The following is a 14438-nucleotide window of genomic DNA, read 5'->3' on the forward strand; positions in this document are numbered from 1 at the left end:
TATATATATATATATATATATATATATATATATATATATATATATATATATATATATATATATATATATATATATTTCATTGAATATGACCGCATATTCTGTATTTATTATTTTCTGGTTTAGGGCTTCTATCCCTCTAACTATTTTCTTAGCATCAGGGCTTAATTGAAATAGGAGTTCTCCAAAACTCATTTTCGTACTTTTAAGGTGAAGAAAAGAAGTGATTTACTATAGAGTGTATTACACTTATTTGTATAATTTGCACGACGTTTCGATCCTCCATGGTTCATTCTCAAGTGAACAGATCTTACAATACTAGTTGATTTTATACCCGCATTAGGTCAGGTGATAATACAATGAAGGTGAAAACATGGGGGGATACATAAGGGATAAACATAGGGGCTGCAGAAGGCTTATTGGCCCATACGAGGCATCTCCTATCTAAACACAAAGATTAATCCAGTGTAATTGGCCTGTTATGTTGGACATTGTCTTCTGTGTTGGCATCGATATGTTCTTGTCTTGTCCTTACTCTCATGGTGGGTAGAGTAAATAGTTCCGTGATTTGGGTGTTCATGGTAGGTCGCTCTATTCTTATGTCATGGGTAATGACAAGCCCATGAGTAATGTCATGGGCTTGTCATGAGACAAGCCCATGACATTACTCTAACAAGAGAAATGTTGAACAAGAATACTTGCATAATAGACAAAACCCAAGATTCAAGAAGATTACAAATTCTTGAGGCAATTCACATAAGAATAGAGCGACCTACCATGAACACCCAAATCAGGGAACTATTTACTCTACCCACCATGAGAGTAAGGACAAGACAAGAACATATCGATGCCAACACAGAAGACAATGTCCAACATAACAGGCCAATTACACTGGATTAATCTTTGTGTTTAGATAGGAGATGCCTCGTATGGGCCAATAAGCCTTCTGCAGCCCCTATGTTTATCCCTTATGTATCCCCCCATGTTTTCACCTTCATTGTATTATCACCTGACCTAATGCGGGTATAAAATCAACTAGTATTGTAAGATCTGTTCACTTGAGAATGAACCATGGAGGTTCGAAACGTCGTGCAAATTATACAAATAAGTGTAATACACTCTATAGTAAATCACTTCTTTTCTTCACCTTAAAAGTACGAAAATGAGTTGTGGAGAACTCCTATTTCAATTAAGCCCTGATGCTAAGAAAATAGTTAGAGGGATAGAAGCCCTCAACCAGAAAATAATAAATACAGAATATGCGGTCATATTCAATGAAACATGTTTGAAAGAAAACCTGCTGCCAGTATACACCAATATATATATATATATATATATATATATATATATATATATATATATATATATATATATATATATATATATATATATATATATATATATATATATATATATATATATATATATATATATAAAAGAAATGTACGAAAGATTGAGAAAATTCGTGTTAGAATTATTAATCTTACTTTTTCGGTTATATTTAATTATATATGTATATATATATATATATATATATATATATATATATATATATATATATATATATATATATATATATATATATATATATATATATATATATATATATATATATATATATATATATATGACAATGTCAGACCACGGAGGAAAAATGAAACAGGAATTTCCTTAAGTACTTTCGTATATTAATACATCTTCAGTAGGAGTCCTTCTGAAGATGTATTAATATACGAAAGTACTTAAGGAAATTCCTGTTTCATTTTTCCTCTGTGGTCTGACATTGTCACATTTTTAATCACGTGTTTATTTTCGTGATACACACACACACACACACATATATATATATATATATATATATATATATATATATATATATATATATATATATATATATATATATATATATATATATATATATATATATATAAATATATATATATATATATATATATATATATATATATATATATATATATATATATATATATATATATATATATATATATATATATATATACATATATAATTAAATATAACCGAAAAAGTAAGATTAATAATTCTAACACGAATTTTCTCAATCTTTCGTACATTTCTTTTCACTGTTGGTGGTAATTCAAAAATCAATTCTCCAAAATTCATTTTTATTTCCAGTCTGACGCGACACTTGAGCGCGTTTCGTAAAACATATTACATTTTCAAAGACTTTAGTTTACACATACACAACTGAATAGAACTTACACATCTCCGATTTGTTTATATCTACATTTGAGTGAGGTGGATGGGGTGAGGTGGTATTAATAGGGTATTAATTTCATCAACACAAGACAGAACACGAAACAATGGATATTGAATGGAAGTGATTGTAGAAAGCCTATTGGTCCAAATTTCTTGATGCTTCAATATTGGAGCGGAGTCTTGAAGTGGGTAGAATATAGTTGTGCATTAATTGGCTGTTGATTGCTGGTGTTGACTTTTTAATGTGTAGTGCCTCGCAAACGTCAAGCCGCCTGCTATCGCTGTATCTATCGATGATTTCTGTGTTGTTTACTAGGATTTCTCTGCCGATGGTTTGGTTGTGGGAAGAGTTTATATGTTCCTTAATGGAGCCCTGTTGCTTATGCATCGTTAAACGCCTAGAAAGAGATGTTGTTGTCTTGCCTATATACTGTTTTTTTTTGGAGCTTACAGTCCCCAAGAGGGCATTTGAAGGCATAGACGACGTTGGTCTCTTTTAAAGAGTTCTGCTTTGTGTCTGGAGAGTTTCTCATGAGTAGGCTGGCCGTTTTTCTGGTTTTATAGTATATCGTCAGTTGTGTCTTCTGATTTTTGTCTGTACGGATAACGTTTCTATTAACAATATCTTTCAGGACCCTTTCCTCCGTTTCATAAGCTGTGGAAAAGAAGTTCCTGTAAAATAGTCTAATAGGGGGTATAGGTGTTGTGTTAGTTGTCTCTTCAGAGGTTGCATGGCGTTTCACTTTCCTTCTTATGATGTCTTCGACGAAACCATTGGAGAAGCCGTTGTTGACTAGGACCTGCCTTACCCTACAGAGTTCCTCGTCGACTTGCTTCCATCCTGAGCTGTGGCTGAGAGCATAATTGTTATCCAACTATTCCTGACTAAAGAACAAATCCACAAGGGCCGTGACGAGGATTCGAACCTAGGTCCGGAAGCATCCCATTCGCTGCCCTACTCGACTGAGCTACGACTTGGTAAAAAAAAAATTGAAAGCAGAAGTTCTACTGAACTTGCTTGGATCCTGCAACCTCTCCGAGACACAAACCAGAGTTTTACACAATTCCCTCATGCACTCGAGCTATGTCAATAGGCCGTTCTACCTCTTCGCCCTTACTTCATTACAAACAGAAATCACAATAACGTGAGCATCAAATGAATAAATCAAATGAATCGTCTGGTTTCAATTCTTTTGACCATGTCGTAGCTCAATCGATTAAGGCAGCGTCTGGGATGCTCTAGAATGTAGGTCCGAATCCTTGTCACGGCCCTTGTGGATTTGTTCATTTGATGCCTTAGGCTTACATCAAGGTCCATCCACTTTCCAAGTTCGAACTACTGACCATCTCCAGGATTAACCCCACAGTTGCCTAATTCATTGATACCTATTTACTGCTAGGTGAACAGTTACATTAGGTGAAAGGAAATGTGTCCATTTCTGTCCCGCCTGAGACTTGAGCCCTAGATCCCATATTGTGAGTCGAGAAGTTGGGAACATTTCTTAAAGCAGTAGTAGAATATTGAATAAGTAATCATCTAAGAAAATATATATAAACAATAATAGTCTCAGCAGACCTCACTAAGGAGCCCTTCTTGATTAATAAAAATACATTTTATTTATACATTTTTGATGTAGTAGACAAATGTTGAAATTAGGGTGCATGTCTTGTCCTTAGTAAGGTTTTAAATAAGTGTGCATGAGAGATTGATCACAAAAACTAAAACTTCTGCTCAGTATGAGACGAAGTAAATTGAATTACACTTTAACAGAAAGGGGGGCAGGAAACAGAGACGTAAAGGGGGTTTACGAAAGGGGGTAAAATAGGAGTGGGATGACATCACTAGCGGCAAAATATACATTAATAAAGTAAATGTTGTGGTAAACAGTAATGTTTGTAAACTTGCAAGAAACAAAAAATAGGGCATTTAGTATATAACAAATATAATTATGCAGTGAAGCAGAGACCTGGATGATCTCTAGATTTGATAACAAATGGCTAATGTTGTTTAGCGAGGATAGACGTAAATTATTTTGGCGAAGTGTGTCCACTGAAGGATACAGACATTTGTAAATCAACTGTGAAAGAAACTTGAGAGTAACGATTACAAACACTTCAGGCAGAGCCAATAATAAGGTGGAATTGAATTGTCTGGGGAAAGCGCCAAGTCATTACGACTATGTAGCACTTGGAAGGGGTCAGGATAAGTACTTAGGATGGGACGGGGAAAAGGAATGGTGCCCAACCACTTGGACAGTCGGGGATTGAACGCCGACCTGCATGAAGCGAGACCGTTGCTCTACCGTCAAACCCAAGTGGTTGGGCTAATAAGATGGAAGATATAGTGTTAATACTATTCTGGGTTTTTATCTGGAAACATGGGCAATATAAACTCAGACTTTAACTTTTTATTACATTAATATCATAGGCTAGTGTCGGCAATATGTAACACGGCTAATGAAGCTTCACCTTCGGTAGTTTGCTTATACAAGGAAAGCTATATATATAAATCATTACAATGACTTGTATTTCAAATGATTGCGAATGAGATTTTTTTTTATTTGGTAAACATCGAAGAATGACATGGGATTTAGGGTCAAAGTAAATGTTTGGAGTGCCGTTTTCGCTGCCTAATATAATATAATTATTATGCCAGGTCATTGAGAATAGCTCCGTTTGCGTATGATCATGAGAGGATATAGCCAATCTTCAATCTCCATTACTGTAGGATTATTGGAGTTAGATAATTCAAAAAGCATTGCAATGCTCCGTGAGTTTATGACAACATATGATTACTGATCCATTAAAATTAATGTCCCTCAAGCATAGCTATTGACATGCAGTTTTGCTATAAACAAACTTGGTTTAGATGCGAGGCATTACATGGCCGACGTTCCTGTTGAAATAACTGAAAGGCCAACTTTGTTTATATATATTTGATCCGTCTTTATATATATAATTGTAGGTAGGAAAAGTTTATTAAAATATTTATGAAAATTTACGAGCATAGGCTTCGCAAAAATTGACAATAGAGACTTTCTAAGTTGAGATATTTGTACAATTATTGCGAGTGTATTGTAAATGCTGTGGGAAAAAATCTATGTTGATAAAAGAAGAAAATTACATAGGACTCTGAAATTAATTAAGTGCTGTATATATATTTCATTAAAATTCAAAATAAAAAGTGTAAATTCTTAGCTAAGGGCAAGCGTCCTATGTCTGGGTTGTAAGGCCCAATCCTCTTTGTCCTTGATACTGTTAATGGGCTGTAGCAGGAAGGATTCTCAATGCTGATCTATTTCATTGATAGCAGAACCACAATATACCTGCAGGTATTTCAACACATTTAGCTTACATCTTATAGAAGGATATTATAATAAACTACAGTTCTATGGCTGTAAACACAAGTACGGTTCGAGGTCAAGGATCTGAACAAGATACACTGTCTAGCCTAGCTCTAGAAATATTGCAGCAGCCAGATTCAAATGCTAATAAACACAAGTGGTATAAACCATTTATAATGTATTTGCAAACAAAATATTATATCTGAAGGATTCAGCAATAAAAGAAGTTCAGTCACTGAAAAGATTAAGTCAGAACTTATTTATTGATGAGGCGTTGCCTCGCTGACTATCGACTCTCCAATTTATATATGGATGTATTAATGTTATAAAGCATGCATTTGACCAATCTTCGCTCTAAAACAATTAATAAATTATCCTGAATTGGGAAGCAAAGCCTCTCTGACAGTTGCTAACATATATCTCTCTCATGTTGAGACTAGGCTCGGTATTTTGATGATGATATGGGAGCTTTGATGTTGATTATGTTCCTAGTAGCGTTTGCTGTAGGATGGATACGTGTAGCAGTAGTTATGATGTGATTAATGATGGTGGAGGTGTGGTGAGTCTTTTTGCACATGAGCTCGCGCCCATTACTTTCGATATGAGTTCTTATGGTTGAATATTATGTCAGATTATAGATTAGGAACTCTCTGAGTATCTTGGGAGCCACCACTGGTTATTCAATAAGTAGTTTGCGCGGTAATGTCATTTGAATTTTTCCTCAAACACCACACACGTGCACACCGTTTCCATGTAAACAATCTTTCCTCCGGTCTTGGGCGCTTCTACCCCACCGGCGGCGACCACCTCCTCCACAGGAAGGTGCCGACGATGATTATAGATTGATTATTTTCATTGCCTAGACATATTATTGTGATAAAGTCAGATTACAAGAACATTTCATAGTAGATTTAAAGATTATTGATAGTACTTAATAGTAAATTTGTCCTCTATTAAGGATTTTGACAATATATCACTGGAAGCTATAATTTTGTTCCAACAACATTTTTTTTTATTATTAGCTCCTCCTGGAAGATCCTTGATTCTTGATATTACATGTACAATGTCACATAGTTATCGAGCCCAATAGAGTAATTGACCAAATGGTCATGTAGGATACTGATGAAGATACTGATGATCATTACATCATTAGTACATATTTGATTCTGATGTAAATTATAGATATGATAAGGAAATATTACATTCCGTAGATAATAATACTGACATATTCAATTTCTTTCTATATTATGCACCCCATACCCATCCCGTGGGCTTAAGTGTAAAGGATTACAGAAACACATAATCGATTCAGAAACTGAACCCTCTAGTTCGTTTAGCTAAGCAAATAACATTTTTTGACTCTAGTTACAAAATTATTAATGTTATATATACATGTACACATTCTCATACATACATGAACATATACGACCGAAAAGGTAAGATTAATAATTCTAACACGAATCTTCTCAATATTTCTTATGTTTTTCTTCACTGTCGGTGGTAATAAAAATAACAATTCTCCGAAATTTATTTTTTAATTGTCTAACGCTTGAACGTGTTTCGTAATTCGTATTACATTTTCAAAGACTTAATTTACACACAAATTCTCCGTACTTATACTCTGTTGGATGAGGTGATATGGTACAAAAGTTTTAGGTGAGGTGACAAACACAAGAAAGAACACGAAACAATGGGTATAAATTGGATAAGTGAACATATGAATGGAAGTAACTGCAGAAGGCCTATTGGCACATACTTCCTCTTGCTGCTTCCATATTGGTTTGGGGTCTTGAAGTGGGTAGAATATAGTTGTGCAATAATTGGCTGTTGATTGCTGGTGTTGACTTTTTGATGTGAAGTGCCTCGCAGATGTCGGGCCACCTGCTATCGCTGTATCTATCAATGATTTCTGTGTTGTCTGTTAAGATTTCTCTGGTGATGGTCTGGTTGTGAGAGGAGATTATATGTTCCCTTATGGAGCCCTGTTGTTTATGCATCGTTAATTGCCTGGAAAGAGATGTTGTTGTCTTGCCTATATACTGAGTTCTTTGGGGTTTACAGTCCCCAAGTGGGCATTTAGAGGCATAGACGACGTTGGTCTCCTTCAAGGCATTCTGCTTTGTGTCTGGAGAGTTTCTCATGAGTAGGTTGGCAGTTTTTTTGGTTTTATAGTAAATCGTCAATTGTATTTTCTTATTTTTGTCTGTAGGGATAACGTTCCTATCAACAATATCTTTCAGGACCCTTTCCTCCGTTTCATGAGCTGTCGAAAAGAAGTTCCTGTAAAATAGTCTAATAGCGGGTAAAGGTGTTGTGTAAGTTGTCTCTTCAGAGGTTGCATGGCGTTTTACCTTTCTTTTTATGATGTCTTCAACGAAACCATTAGAGTAGCCGTTGTTGACTAGGACCTGCCTTACCCTACAGAGTTCTTCATCGACTTGCTTCCATCATGAGCTGTGGCTGAGAGAATTGTCGACGTAAGCATTGACAACACTTCTCTTGTACCTGTCTGGCCAGTCACTATTGCCATTGAGGCACATTCCTATGTTTGTTTCCTTAGTGTAGACTGCAGTGTGGAAGCCTCCGCTCCTTTCCCTGACTGTTACATCTATAAAGGGCAGCTTCCCATCCTTCTCCATCTCGTAAGTGAAACTCAACACAGAATTCCGCTCGAATGCCTCCTTCAGCTCCTGCAGATGTCTGACATCAGGTACCTGTGTAAAAATGTCGTTAACATAACTGCAGTATATGGTGGGTTTCAAGTCCATGTCAACTAAGACCTTTTGCTCGATGGTACCCATGTAGAAGTTCACAAACAGGACATCTAGGGGAGAACCCATGGCGATCCCATCTACTTGCTTATACATGTGCCCATCCGGGCTCAAGGAGGGTGCCTCTTTAGTACAAGCTTGGAGTAGTTTCCTTAGAATGTTTTCCAATATGTGAAGAGGAGTACAAGCTGGATCACAGCCTCTCTAATGGTTTTGTCGTACTAGCAGGACTCATAATTCTCTGGCCCGGGTTCGATTCCCGGACCAGGCAGAAACAAATGGGCAAAGTTTTTTTCATCCTGAAGTTCCTGTTACCTAGCAGTAAATAAGTATCTGGGAGTTAGCCAGCTGTTACGAGCTACTTCCTGGGTGTGGGTGTGCTTGAAAAAAAAAGAAATAGTAGTTAGTAACAGTTGGTTGAGAGGCAGGCCGAAAAAGCAAAGCTTAACCCCCGCAAGCACTACTTGGTGAATACAACTAGCTGAATACACACACACACTCGAGTGACTCACCGCGTGACAGATGCCTGGGTATTTGCTCGCCGTTTGTGTAGCAAATCGTGCAAGGTAATTGGAGCGCCTGTTGGCTAAGGATGTTTATTGCAATGACAATATCAGGAAGGTCCTCTAGGTTAAGCAGCAGCAGGGAAGAGGTGGAAGATAGATTTGTTGACAAGCTAATAGGGAAATTTGTTAAGAGGAGGGATGTTAGGGTAGAGGATCTAATCCAGGGCATTAAGAGAGATCTTTCAACAAATACAGGTTGAGGTTTAGAGACAGAAACAAGAGCTGGGGGACTATATTCAGGGAAAAATTAGAAAGAGTAGGGAAGCATGGGAGAATGGATGTGCTCGGCTTGCAAATGAATTAGACAGTCCTAGGTGACTTCAACTTGCCTAGTCTCAGGTGGAAAATAGCAAACAATAATATTATACCAGGAAATCTATCAGGACCTAACCAACCACAGATTAGAGAACTACTTAGATTCTGTGACAAATTTTCACTCAATCAGCAGATATCGGAGCCAACGAGAAATGAAAATATTCTAGATCTGGTCTTTACGAACAATGAAGACATTATCAGAGACATTACGATATCAGATACCACATACTCAGATCACAAACTCATTGAAGTGCAAACGACCATCAATACTCAGAATAGACCTAAAACGTTGATAAAGCGAGAGGGGCTATTCAGTAAATTCAATTTTAATAATAAAAGGATAGACTGGGAGATAATAAACAGGGAACTTACAAACATTCCATGGGGAACTGTTCTAAATAATACAAGTCCTACAGAAGGAATAGAAAAACTTACTTCAGAAGCGTATCAAGTCTGTCTGAAACATGTTCCTTTGAGGAAAGCCAGAAAGAGATCTAACGTAGAAAGAGAACGCAGACGACACTATAAACGCAGGAAAAAAATAACGGAACTGCTTATGCAGACACGAATTTCCCGTCAAAGAAGGAATAATTTAAATAGGGAGATTGAAGAAATCGAGCGGAAATTGAAACACTCATATGAAACTGAAGAAAGGCAGTTAGAACAGAAAGCAATTCAGGAAATAAAGAAAAATCCAAAATATTTCTTCTCATATGCGAAATCAAAAGCAAAAACCACTGCCAGTATTGGACCTATTCGTACAAGTGAAGGTTCATACACGGTGGATGACAAAGAAATTAGTGAAATCCTAAAAAAGCAGTATGAGGACATGTTTAGCACTCCAATAAACAACATGAAGGTGGAAGATCCAGACATTTTCTTTATGCGGGATATTCAAACCCCGGTAAATATAACTGATATAAACACGAGCGCACTAAATTTTGAAAAAGAAATTGAAAACATGCCCATGCACTCGGCCCCAGGTCCAGACTCATGGAATTCAATATTTATAAAGAAATGCAAAGTGCCGGTAGCACAGGCACTCAGTATAGTGTGGAGGAAGAGCTTGGACACGGGGGAGATACCAGATGCACTTAAAGTAGCAGACATAGCCCCTCTACACAAGGGAGGGAGCAAAGCATTGGCAAAAAATTATAGACCAGTTGCACTAACATCGCACATCATAAAAGTATTTGAGAGAGTGATTAGGAGTCAGGTCACCAATTTCATGGAGACCAATGACCTTCATAACCCAGGCCAACATGGATTTCGAGCGGGAAGATCGTGCCTCTCACAGCTACTTGAGCACTACGACAAAGTCACTGAGGCATTAGAAGAGAAACAGAATGCTGATGTGATATACACGGACTTCGCAAAGGCCTTCGATAAATGTGACCATGGCGTGATAGCACACAAAATGAAGTCAATGGGAATAACCGGTAAAGTAGGACGCTGGATACTCAGTTTTCTGTCAAACAGGACTCAGCGAGTAACTGTCAACCATATAAAATCTAGTCCAAGTGCAGTGAAAAGCTCTGTACCTCAGGGTACAGTCCTTGCACTACTGCTTTTCCTTATTCTCATATCAGATATAGACAAAAATACAAGTCACAGCTTCGTATCATCCTTTGCAGATGACACAAAAATCAGTATGAAAATTACCTCGGCTGAGGACATTGAAAAACTTCAAGCTGATATTAATAAAGTTTTCGACTGGGCATCAGAAAATAACATGATGTTTAACAGTGATAAATTCCAGGTACTCAGGTACGGTAAAAATGAGGACCTTAAACATAATACAGAGTACAAAACACAATCAAATGTACCCATAGTAGGAAAACAGCATGTAAAGGATTTGGGAATAATAATGTCGGACGACCTAACGTTTAAGGAGCATAACCAAGCAAATATTGCGACAGCCAGAAAAATGATAGGATGGATTACGAGAACTTTCAAATCCAGGGATCCCATCACAATGGTTGTACTCTTCAAGGCACTTGTGTTGTCCCGTCTTGAGTACTGCTCAGTACTCACTTCCCCCTTCAAAGCAGGAGAGATTGCTGAAATAGAGGGAATACAGAGAACATATACGGCACGCATAGACGCAATAAAGCACCTAAATTATTGGGATCGTCTCAAAGCCCTCCAAATGTACTCACTAGAAAGAAGACGAGAGAGATATCAAATAATATACACCTGGAAGATACTGGAGGGCCAAGTACCAAATCTACACAGTAAAATAACAACGTACTGGAGTGAACGACATGGAAGAAAATGTAGAATAGAACCAATGAAGAGCAGAGGTGCCATAGGCACAATCAGAGAACACTGTATAAACATCAGAGGTCCGCGGTTGTTCAACGTCCTCCCAGCAAGCATAAGAAATATTGCCGGAACAACCGTGGACATTTTCAAGAGGAAACTAGATTTATTCCTCCAAGGAGTGCCGGACCAACCGGGCTGTGGTGGGTATGTGGGCCTGCGGGCCGCTCCAAGCAACAGCCTGGTGGACCAAACTCTCACAAGTCGAGCCTGGCCTCGGGCCGGGCTTGGGGAGTAGAAGAACTCCCAGAACCCCATCAACCAGGTATCAACCAGACAAAGCTAACAGCATGGCTAGGGACAGTGGATTAGTAGGGGGATTAGTGTGGGAGGGACGAGGAGTATCCAGGGGAGGGGTTACCAGCATGAGAGTGAATTACTGAGAAGGCTGTCAATTATCCTCCAAGGATTATTCAAATCTACTGCAACATTAAGACATTAAATTATAAAAATTAAATAATTGAATTACATGAGATTTTGAGATGTATTAGGGCCTAAATGGCAGGAAACGTGGTGGAATTCAGCCACCGGATTGGACCTTAAAATTGAAACAAGACTTGGCCTGTTCTGGTACAATTTTCTAATGAAGAGGTAGTGGATTACATAATGAAGAACAAACATTTACTCAGAGGCAGTGAAGACCCATTACAATGGGATTATTGAGAGGTATATGTTGAAAGATGAATAAATTGCCCACAAGGCAAAATGGCCTGCACGTCACTGAAGCCCTAGCCTCCCAAGTAACCCCACCACTCCTTCGCAAGTGACACCCTCCCCAGCTCTGCCCTCCCATCCCTTCCCCCTGCTTAAATCCTTAGCAACTTCCCTGCCTCTTCCATACTTACACTTAACTCAACCTGCTACATCGCACCCTTCAATGACCCTATCAGGCCATGCCATACCCTCTCCAAACCTACTCTTCCACCCTACTCCCCTACTAACCCCCTGCAACTCTCCTGACCCTTCAACCCCCATTGCCTTCAATTCCATCTGTTCCATCGCAACTCCCAATGCCTCCCTCTTCCCCTTACCCCAAACCCCCACACAACCCTCACCCCAACCTTTGAATCCCATCTCTCATATGGCCCCCTCACCTTGTCACCCCCCCACCTCTTCCCCCATCTCTCTCCTACCCCCACTTCTACCCCAAAACCCACACCTACCCCTAATTTTCCCCTTCCTGACTAATACAACCTCTCATCCACTCTTAACACCCATGCTACAATTCTCCCTTCAGCCCTACACCTCCACTATCCTTCTCCCCCTTCTTCCTCCAACATCTCAACCTCTATCTGACTCTCTTCCTCACTCTACTTCTCAACCCCCTTATGCCATTCAGACCTTCCCTAATTTTCAGACTCATTATGCCCTTCCTATCCCCCTAGATGCCCAGAGCCCCATTCGCTTCCCCAAGCACCCACCCCAGCCCCCATTCGCCCCCAGATTCCCAGACCCCCCCCCCTCTCAGAACCCCAGAGAAAGGGTGAACTCTGGTAATAGAGTTCCCAAGAACAGTCTCAAGGTTTGGTACACCAATGCTGATAGAGTATCCAATTAAGAAGAAGAAATAAAAGAAAGAGTTAGTGAGGCAGATCCAAACATAGTTGCAATAGTGAAAACTAAAATGAATGGCATGATCTCGGATGCTATCTTTCCAGAAGGGTACCAAGTGATAAGAAAGGAAAGGACACGGTGACAGGGAGGAGGAGTGGCACTCATAATAAAGTAGAAATGGAAGTTTGAAGATCTGGAAAATCGGGGGGACCAATGAAAGCACAAGCTCCATACATGGAACTCTGACAGCACATGGGAGGAAGATTGTGATATTGATAATCTACAATCCTCCACCAAACAGTAGAAAGCCCCTGCAGGAGTATAATGACAACAACAAGGCATGTATAGATGAACAGCAGAGGGCAGCACCAATAACTCATAGAATGAAAGCGAAACTGCTGTTCATGGGGGACCTAAATCACGGAGAGATCAATTAAGAAACAAGGAATCCCCATGGAGGGGGGGGGGGACGTGGGGAGCAAAGTTAGTAGACGTTATAGACAGGAATTTCCTATCACAACACGTGAAGCAAGACACAAGGAAAAGAGGAGGGGATACACTGAGCCTATTAGACCTGATTTTCACCCAAAATGTAGAACACATCGAGAATTTGGAACATGAAATACCACTAGGAGCCAGTGACCATTGTGTCTTAGTCTTTGACTTCACGATGGAACTTAAAATTGTGACCAAAGGACAAGAGGTCTGGGAAAGGAGAGTTCACTACAGGAAAGGAGACTACAGAGGGATAAGGGACTGTCAGGGAGAAGTGCAGTGGGAGGAAGAAATTAGAGGAAAACAGTGCAAGATATGATGAACCTAGTCATATGGAAATGCAAGAAGGCCGAGGAGAGATTTATACCAACAGTAAGAGAAAAATGAAAGTAGGAGAGAATTTAATATCCCATGGTTACATAGGCATTGTCAGGAAGCAAAAATGAGAAGTAGGAGGGAATGGAGGAAGTACAGAAGACAAAGGACAGAGGACAACAGGATCAGATGTAGCTGAGCTAGGAACGATTACATTAGCATAAGAAGAGTATCGGACAAAAATTATGAGAAGGATATTGCAAACAAAGCGAAAAAGCAACCTAAATTACTACATAGCCATATAAGTAGAAAGATGTCGGTGAACATCCAAGTGACAAGACTAAGGAAAACAGAAGGGGACATATACAGAAAATGATAAGGAAATTTGCGAGGCACTGAATGCCAGTTTCCATGGAGTGTTCTCAACCGAGCCTGAGCAGCTCCCTTTGTTAGAAGATGAAAGACTATCGACTAGATGAAAGACTAAAGAAAGACTTTCCCTAGATGAGAGACTATCAGAT

This window comes from Procambarus clarkii, chromosome 67 (assembly GCF_040958095.1).
Source record: "Procambarus clarkii isolate CNS0578487 chromosome 67, FALCON_Pclarkii_2.0, whole genome shotgun sequence".
Classification (NCBI taxonomy): Eukaryota; Metazoa; Arthropoda; class Malacostraca; order Decapoda; family Cambaridae; genus Procambarus; species Procambarus clarkii.